This window comes from Amblyomma maculatum, chromosome 11, assembly GCF_055883805.1.
Source record: "Amblyomma maculatum isolate TAMU_Amacu chromosome 11, ASM5588380v1, whole genome shotgun sequence".
Classification (NCBI taxonomy): Eukaryota; Metazoa; Arthropoda; class Arachnida; order Ixodida; family Ixodidae; genus Amblyomma; species Amblyomma maculatum.
The window spans coordinates 58222119-58232485 of NC_139354.1; positions in this window are offsets into that span (position 1 = coordinate 58222119).

A 10367-nucleotide genomic window follows, 5' to 3' on the forward strand; every position below is an offset into this window, starting at 1 on the left:
AAGGTTCCTTTGCCGAAAAACATCTGATACAAAAATATAAAATTTCAGGGATGAAAAGGCGATGTTATTGGCGCTATCTTGCCAACACTTAAAGCCAAGCTTGGGCATGCCCCAAGTTTCCCATTATAAAGGATTTCCTTAATGTTTATTTCCAAATGTTCCCTTCAGGGTCGACGTTCTATCTTACTAATGTCTTTTAAAGCACCCTATTGTCGCATAAAATATCCGCAGAAACATGCAGTGCTTTATGTTAACACTCAGAGATTTGTGTCTTCTCTGGTAAATTTTATTGAGAACAGCTCGCTTTCAGCATTCGTTTCTGCTTTCGTCAAGGGATGACAGAAACTTGAAATTTATAATACTAACCACCCAAAACTGACGTCGTTATGATACTAACGAAACCTTTATAGGCATAATGGTGCATCCACTGATTACTACAGAGTTCTTTTATTTGTTATTGGCTTGGCAGACATTGCCGACCTTCCATGTTCAATTTACTAAATCTCTTACCAAATTTCGCTCTTGTAAAGGCTGAAGAATCTGTGTCTTGCCTAACTACTTTGCATATTTTATGCTGATGTTTTGCAAGAACCAGTATTTGTTCTTTCAGTGTGCAGTTGATAAGAGCTCTTATAGATTTTGAAACAAAGCATTTGCAATATTCAAAATAACATTAGAAAACTATAATGAATTTATTACCTTTATACTTAGCTGTGAAGCTGGCCTTCTCTTTGCAGAAAGCACATTGATACGAGAATTGTCTTGTGTTATGTGAAATTACCGAAATTCGAATGATGCTAAGCGTAATGTTGGGCCTAATACAGAAATACCTCCTGAAGAATTTAGTACAGCTTATGACCGTTAGCATGAATGTCACCCTTTCTTATTGTTTAGCTCTCAGGATAAGCCTGGCCATTATGCTTTTTGTTTTTATGTATCATGGCATCATGAACATAGTATGGTGGTAAAATATATACTGAAAAAGAATCTAAAGATAAAACATGTAAATTTAACTGGCCGAAATTTCACTTTTGTAGAGGGATAGTGACACGCGAAACAATCCAGGCTCAAAAATTTAGATGGTATCTTAGATGTCTCTTACAAGGAGAATTGCGAAAGCCTACCCTTCCTATCCTATACTTTGCTTCCCATCATTACCCTCTTACCGGTGTTCGTTGCAGTGCTACTTGAAATTATAATTGGTTTACAAAAACGGAAAGGCGCAGCATCTGTCACACGTACTATCCCCGGCAAATGTGAGTGTGAATAGTAAATTTTAGTAAAACAGTTTAATAAAGCATTTTAGGATCAAGTGCGATTATCTATAGAACAATGCAAAATTCAACTCACACACCGGAAGGATAAACATTCTGTCGGTTCAGAGTGTCAACAAATACCTGTCGCTTAAAAAATGCGACATGTTAGTACTTAGAGGCATGCAGTTCGCGATACAATAGTGAGAAAGCACAATGTATTCTAAGAGCTGAGTGCAAGACGGTGGGCCACCACCTTGCGCATGTACTGTCTCTAAAACTTCGTCGATAAATTTGTGAAACGAAAACTAAGAATAAAGTGAGCTGCGAAGTTATTTGCTTCTTTATGGCACATGTCTGTCAAAGGTATTGCTGGCAACAAGAACACTCATGGATGCATGCTTTTTGCATTCACTCGTTCCTAGGAAGAGAAGGGAAGACTGTGGAACATAGTGTTTCGGTTAACATCTCATAAAAAGGTCGTTTCGTTTTGTTTCTAGAGAAATTTCAAGCGACAAATGAGTGAACTCTTGAAAACATTGAGATCTTTTTGAACATTGCAGACCTTTGCATTATAAGCAAAGCACTTGCATCGATATTCTCTTGAAATGCGCGAAATATGTCTTGGTATAAAAAGTTGCCGCAGAACGTTGAATATTCAATTACATTTTTATGTTCAGGCTGCAGCTTCAACAATCTTTGAAACGCATCTTTCTAACAATAGATAGCATTCTCAGCTATGTTCGAGATCGGAGACAAATTACCGCCTTGAATCTCGCTTGCGTCGGCGATGAAAGGCGTTGACGGAGAACTTGTTTTGGAAGGGAGGGCGCAGACTGCGTGGTATGCTGCGACATAGGTCATAACGCTTGTCCACAGAGTCAAGTCAAGCGATAGCTCGGTTGGTAGAGCGGTGGACTGTAGCGGTTCTCCCCCACGGTGATCCATAGGTCGCTGGTTCGAATCCGGCTCGACGGAATGATTTTTTTGTCTTTATTATATATCATTAAGAAAAGAAAAAAATGTTTACCAGCTCCGGCATCTCCTATCTGATATCTGAAACACCTGAACTGGTGTGCGGAAATAAAGGTTCCAATACACTATAGCGCAGCAAAAGACGAAGACACAAGAGACGAGAGGAATTGATACTGTTGGCACATGTGATTCCTGTTTTTCTGGCGTATAAATGTGATGATTCAGGAAAATACAATTTGTTGGAAGTTAGCGCTCGTTGTGTTCGTCTCTCGTCTCTTGTGTCCTCGTCTTTTGCTGCGCTATAGTGTATTGGAATCATGTACCAACAAGCCCAAAAAACCACGCTACTGGAAATAAAAGGATAGCGAGAAAGCGGTAGAGTCAGTCAAGGAGGTTAGCGATAGGGAGAATGAAATCAGCTTTCATGAAGCCATGCAGGAGTGCTTATTTGGTTTTCTGCAGTTTTGGAGCGTCTGCTTCACATAGAAGCCCGAAGTAATTCATCATGCGTTTTTGTTTCTTTCAGTAAAATTATGCTTTCAAGGTAATTAAACCCTACATTCAGCTGCCGAAATATCCCCTGTTTGTAACAGATAATATTCAGGGCACTGGTGCCTTTTGAACAAAGCTCACATATATTGAGGGGATACATGGAATATAAAAGCGTCTACTTTGAAATGTGTGGTTGTCAGCTTCCATCATGCTTTTCTTTTCTTCCGCTGTAGCGTAGATGCCACGTGTCTCAGACAGCAAATATAAAATCAAACACAGCGAATATAAAAAATCTGGCTAATTAAATAATGGTTTTAAGGGTGCTATCACGTCTATTGTTTAAGGGCAGCTACAGCATCCTTTAATTGTTTCTTATATTGTCTTAATGCTGCTTCATCAATGTTCTTCTCAATGTCACCTTTCTCTCCTTGCAACACTTTTTAGGAGCACCGTTTTAACAAACAGGAGAATGGTGTCATTTGAAAACACGCTGAAAAATTTTTAGGCAGAATGGTGCATGTGCCATGCACCACGTAGTTCTTTTATATCGTTAGTTGTCCTACGACTCTACGTAAACGACGCTAAATTTATTTATTCTCTTCCCAGGTTTCGCTCTTGTATAGGCCAAAAGATTTTTGCACTGCTTATTAAGCTTGCATAGGAAAAGCGGAACCAATGCATAAACGGAGATATTTTTTTTTGATGTCAATTTCTACCAGCTAAAATAGCTTTTGGAGCACCGCATTCTTACTAGTGAAAATGACCACGGTAAACTACGCAGCCAGGCACTCGCTGCGTCTGGGATACTGGAGCAGCCGCATTCTGTGTGGGAAGTACCGAATGTCAAATAATGCTAATCTGCGGTGTTGGTCGTTAAACATAACACAAATGTACGAGTGATATTACTACTGTTTTCAACTTTAGTAGGATTGGCGGTCTTTCACATTATTTATCTAACAGCATACACTTGCCGCTGCCCTAGTTCTTCCATTTCTGTTCACCTCCATGAACATATTGCTAAATCGGTATAGAAAAATAATGTTTCAATCAGACATTGAATCAGAATAAACTCTGGCTTATATGTCTTGCGATATTTAAAGCCTTGTGGAGCCAAGATGCTACTTGATGTTCTCTCGCGCACATCTGGAGATTGGTGTACCTTGTTCCAGTTTATGGGGTTTCGAATTCCGAAGCAACATCATTTATAGAGACGCAGTAGAGGAAGGCTTGGGAGATGTCACCCACCCGTGTCATTATGTTCACGATCGTTGTGGTATATGTCAGCTCTTCTAGAAAAAAAAAAAAGAGTCGTAACTACAGCGTGGCCCCAGCTGCTCTACCCTTCCCTATATTAGGGCAGAATTTTAGTTCACGGGATAGGAGTGTTGTTTCTTCAGGGTTAAGTGTTGCGTTTAAAAAGTTAAGAATGTTCTGCTGAAAGTGTGGTCTGTCCGCTATTTGGTTAGAAGTGTTTAAGTGGGTTCTTGATTCGTTTGCTATATGACTAGACTGATTTAAAAAAATTACTCGGTTGTGGCGTCGCGCCATGCTCAAGGTTTATATAAGGGACGTTATCTCTTTGAAATTTTTTACACTTCTTAGTCCAAACTTCTCTAGCTCTCCTGCACTGGAAGACCTCAAGCTCGTTGCCCTCAGTTGTTGATAGTGTAATGTTGTGACGAACTCGCCCCTCCTCCCGACTCAGCGATGCCAAGGTCTCTTCGCAGTGATTTATGGTTATTTTCAGAAGGTTAAGTGATGCATTGTGGACTTCTTGGCTCCAAGCCAATTTATGGGCATTCGAAAGGTTGTTCATTGACGGAATTAAATCTACAGAAAGGCCCTTCGGTACCATAAACGACTGGAGATAAATTTTAGGGCTTTTACATGGATCTGCATGCCGGTATAAATGAGAGCCCTGGCATTCTTTCACCACTTCAGAGTTCAGTTACCCCGTAGATTCCTTCCTCAAACACACCCAAAACGGACAAGTCAAGTTTCTGCAGGTGGCCCAAAGGAATGTAAGCCTCCCCCACCATACACACAATGACAGTCACACAATTCCTGCTTTTGTCAGCTGGGGTCATACCTATTACTGTGCTTCCTTCCATGTGCCGTCTTTTTTTTTTTTCACTCTCCCCACCTGCACTTTCTTTCACTCCCCGCCTGCACCTGGTTTTTATCCCACCCATCACTACAATGCCATTGCACTCCTCTGCGCACCTGTCTCTTTTTCCACTCTTGGCATATGAAACCTACCCCCATCACTTGCATTCACACTCCTGATGAAGGCCAGCTTCGGGTCGAAACAAAATGTGTCTTTATATGAAGCGTACCCTTTGCTCTATAATTTTTTAAGCTGCGAAGTACGTTAAATGTTCTCGCATCCTATATATATATATATATATATGAAGGAAAGAAGCCAATAGTCGGCGACGCCAAGGAAAGCGTTGGGGATGGTACTTTATGTCTTTTTTTATTGTTTACTTGGATAATCACAGAAATTAGTAATGTATTCTGTTTAGGGGAACGATAATTAAACACAAAGTAGAAGAAAATCAACGTGCCGATGGTGGGAACCGAACCCAGGACCTCCGAATATCGCGTCCGGTGCTCTTCCAACTGAGCTACATCGGCCGCTGTCCCCCCTGCTACCTCCTTGGGTATTTATGTTGTCTGTATACGAACCTTGAGAGTGTTCACCAGCGCCACCCTCAGCCATAGCGGCGGACGTGGGACGTCCTTTGTTACCGCCAGCGTCACGTAGAACGTGATCAAGAGCGAGGGCGAAAGCTGTGCTAGAACCCTCTTACGCTACCTATGGCTTCAAGACTGCCAGAACCGTGACCCCCGTAAGCTACAAGCAGATCAATTAAGGGGAAATGAGGGTGCTCGTTATAATGCGTGAAGGAAAGAAGCCAATAGTCGGCGAGGCCAAGGAAAGCGTTGGGAATGGTACTTTTTGTATTTTTTTTATTTAATGTTTTTTTGGATAATCACAGAAATTAGTAATGTAATCTGTTTAGGCGAAAGATAATTAAACACAAAGTAGAACAAAATACAACGTGCCGATGGTGGGAACCGAATCCACGACCTCCGAATATCGCGTCCGGTGCTCTTACAACTTTCTACTTTGTGTTTAACTATCTTTCGCCGAAACAGATTACATTACTAATTTCTGTGATTATCCAAGTAAACATTACATAAAAAAATACATAAAGTACCATCCCCAACGCTTTCCTTGGCCTCGCCGACTGTTGGCTTCTTTCCTACATATATAATATATATATATATATATATATATATATGTGTGTGTGTGTGTGTGTGTGTGTACTTCTTGCCTGAATCTTCTGCTTTGTTGCGCTCGACTATTTGAACTCAGCACGTAGCAATTAGCTGTGTGTGGAAGGTAGAAGACCTGGACAAGACATTCAATGCTAACCGATGTATTGTTTTGTGAAGCGTTCTGACGGAAGCAACGAACTCGAAGCAGAGTGGAATGCACCTGTGGTGTTGCTATGAAGGCTCGCAAAAAAAAAAAAAATATATATGTATCTATATACCGGGTGTCCCAACTAACTTGAACCAAGGGATACAAAATAATACATTTGAAGTAGGTCAGTGAAACCAATTGCATTCAACTACCAGCCTGCTTGCGCACTACAGGCGATGTTTTGTTTTGCATTTACATAATTAGCTAATTATGTTAATTTTTCTATTTGATTAAATATCGACTTTAGACCAAACATGTGAATTGGAAACTTGTAGAGCACCTTCAGAAAGCCCCATTCCAATAATTGCGATAAAGAAAGTCTCACGTGCATCTTTATTTCTGGGCTCAAAAGAAAGCCCGCGAAATACAAATAATACCACGTGACTAGTGCATTTGTGCGCCGCGATTGTGGTGCTCTCAGTCGTGGTTTGAGCGAACGAAATTAGCTGCGGCCGTGTCTCCTTAGCCCCGTTAAAGCGGCAGGCCGATATGCCTGCGATGGCTTCTTCCCCCGCGTCTGACAGCCGGCCCACGTGATGGTGCAAGTAGCACCGAGAGCGGCGAGCCGACACCACCGGGATTCTAACAAACCCTCCTTCTCTCCCATCAGCGAACGTCACGACAAACGAATGAGCGATAAGGTATCAGCCACTGAATCTGCGCATACAGGCTTGGGTAAAGGGGCGAGATGACATGTCATCATCATCATCATCATCATCAGCATGATTATAACCACTGCAGGGCGAAGGCCTCTCCAATATTTCTCCACTTAACCCGGTTTTGTGCTAGCTGCATCCACTTGACCCCTGCGAACTTCTTAATCTCATCCGCCCACCTAACTTTCTGCCGCCCCCTGCTACGCTTTCCTTCCCTTGGAATCCAGTTTGTTACCCTCAGCGACCATCGGCTATTCTCTCTTCGCACTACATGTCCTGCCCATGTCCATTTCTTCTTCTTAATTTCCACTAGAATGTCGGTAACTTGAGTTATTTTTCTGACCCACTCTGCTAGCTTTCTATCTCTTAATGTTACCCCTACCATTTTTCTTTCCATAGCCCTCTGGGTTGTCCTCAACTTAAGTAGAACTCTCTTGGTTAGCCTCCACGTTTCAGCCCCATAGGTGAGTACAGGCAAGATGCAACTGTTGTATACTTTCCTCTTGAGCGATACCGGTAAGCTGCTAGTCATATTCTGCGAGTGCTTGCCAAATGCGCTCCATCCCAATCGTATTCTTCTTGTTATTTCCTTTTCGTGGCCCGGATCTGCGGTTACTACCTGTCCTAAGTAGACATATTCGCCTACTACTTCCAGTATTTCGCTACCTAATGTAAACTGCTGTTCCATCCCGAGGCTGTTGAACATTACCTTAGTCTTCTGCATATTGATTTTCAAGCCTACCTTTCTACTTTTTCTGTCTAGGTCATCAATCATTATTTGCAGTTCATCCCCCGAGTTGCTTAGCAAGGCAATGTCATCAGCAAATTGCAGATTACTGAGGTATTCTCCATCTACCCTTATCCCTAACTGCTCCCATTCCAAGTCTCTGGATACTTCCTCTAAACAAGCTGTGAATAGTACTGGGGAGATTGGGTCTCCTTGCCTAACACCTTTCTTTATGGGAATTTTGTTACTCTCTTTATGCAGAACTATGGTTGCTGTGCAGCCACTATATATATCTTCCAGCACTTTCACGTACGGCTCGTCTACCCCCTGATTTCGCAATGCCTGCATCACCGCCGAGGTTTCAACTGAGTCAAATGCTTTTTCGTAATCAATGAATGCTATGTCTAAGGGCTGGTTATATTCCGAGCATTTTTCTATCACCTGATTGATGGTATGGATATGATCGATAGTACAGTACCGTTTCCGAAAACCTGCTTGATCCTTTGCTTGATTGCAGTCTAAGGTTGTCCTGATTCGATTAGTGATTACCTTAGTAAATACCTTATACATAACAGACAGTAAGCTGATTGGTCTGTAATTTTTAAGGTCCTTAGAGTCCCCTTTCTTGTGAATGAGGATAATGTTTGCGTTCTTCCATGGTTCCGGTACCGTCGATGACACCAGGCACTGCGTATACAGGGTGGCCAGTTTTTCTAGCACGATATCCCCCCCGTCTTTGAGCAAATCTGTGGTTATCTGATCCTCTCCAGCTGATTTCCCCCTTTTCATAGTTTCTAGTGCTTTCTTGATCTCGTCCTTCGTCACTGGTGGAACGTCTGACTGTTTTTCCCTACCGCCAATCTCATCACGGTCCTGACTACTTTGGCTACTGTAGAGATCTGTATAGAACTCCTCGGCTACTTTGACTATCTTGTCCATATTAGTGATGACGTTGCCCGCCTTGTCCCTTATCGCATACATCTGGTTTTTGCCTATGCCCAATTTATTCTTTACCGCTTTCAGGCTTCCCCCGTTTTTTAGAGCATGCTCAATTTTGTCCATGTTATACTTCCTTATATCGGCCACCTTGCGCTTATTTATTAGCTTTGATATCTCAGGCCGCCATTGGAAACTGACCCTGGCAACGTTTAATGCTAGAACCCTAGCTAGTGAAGCTAGTTTAGCAGTGCTGTTAGAGGAACTAGAGGGCATGAAATGGGATGTCATAGGGCTTAGTGAGGTTAGCAGGCCGAATGAGGCATATACTGTACTGAAGGATGGGCATGTACTGTGTTATCGAGGTTTACCGGAGAGGCGACAACTAGGAGTAGGTTTCCTTGTCAATAAGTATATAGCGGGTAATATAGATGAATTCTATAGTATTAATGAGAGGGTTGCAGGCATCGTAATTAGGCTTAATAAGCGGTATAAACTGAAGGTTGTACAGGCCTATGCACCTACATGTAGTTATGATGGCCAGACAGTTGAAAGCTTCTATGAAGATGTAGAATCGGCAATGCGAAAAGTAAAAACGCAGTATACGGTACTAATGGGCGACTTCAATGCCAAGGTAGGGAAAAAACAGGCAGGAGACAAGGCAGTAGGTGACTATGGCATTGGTTCTAGGAATAGCAGGGGGGAGTTACTAGTTGAGTTTGCAGAGCGCAATAACTTACGAATCATGAATACCTTCTTCAGCAAACGGAAGAACCGGAAATGGACATGGAAAAGTCCTAACGGAGGGACTAAAAATGAAATCGACTTCATAATGTGTTCAACCCCCGCCATTGTGCAGGATGTAGAGGTAATCGGGAAAGTGCGATGCAGTGACCACAGGATGGTGAGGTCCCGAATTAGCCTAAATCTGAAGAAGGAACGCAATTGATTAGTCAGAAAGAGATGACATGTGATTCGAATAAAATTAGCGTTGCACCTTCATTTGCCGGTTCTTTATCGTCATCCGCCTGTCGTGATGTAGGCTGCTGCGGTGCACAGGCCTGGCCAAGATCGCGGTGACGACGGGCGAGCTCGAGCTCGCTCCAACCATCGCCAACATTTCTGCCTGCCGCTGCAACGGGACCATCGGGTCACGGCCGCAGCTGATTTCGTTCGCTCAAACCACGACTGAGAGCACCACGATCGCTGCGCTCAAATGCGCTAGTCACGTGGTATTATTTATATTTCGCGGGCTTTCTTTTGAGCCCGGAAAAAAAGATACACGTGAGACTTCCTTTATCGCAATTAATGGAATGGGGGTTTCCGAAGGTGCTCTACAACTTTCCAATTCGCATTTTTGGTCTAAGGTGAATATTTATTAAATTAGAAAAATTAACACAATTAGCCAATTAACTGATTGCAAAACAAAAAATTGCCTGTAGTGCGCAAGCAGGCTGGTAGTTGTATGCAACTGGTTTCACTGACCTACCTCAAATATATTATTTTGTAACCCTTGGTTCAAGTTAGCTGGGACACCCGGTATATATATATATATATATATATATATATATATATATATATATATATATATATATATATATATATATATATATATATATATATATATATATATATATATATATATATATATATATATATATATATATATATATATATATCATTCTTGCTGAATCATCTGCTTTGTTGCTTTGTTGGGATGGATAAACTGAAAAAGAAATATTGCAGTGTTAGTTGTTCTATACTCTTGGGCAGACTCTCAGGTCCAAGGTCTTCAACGAAACCGCATATGAGCAGGCGCTTTCATAGCACCACCG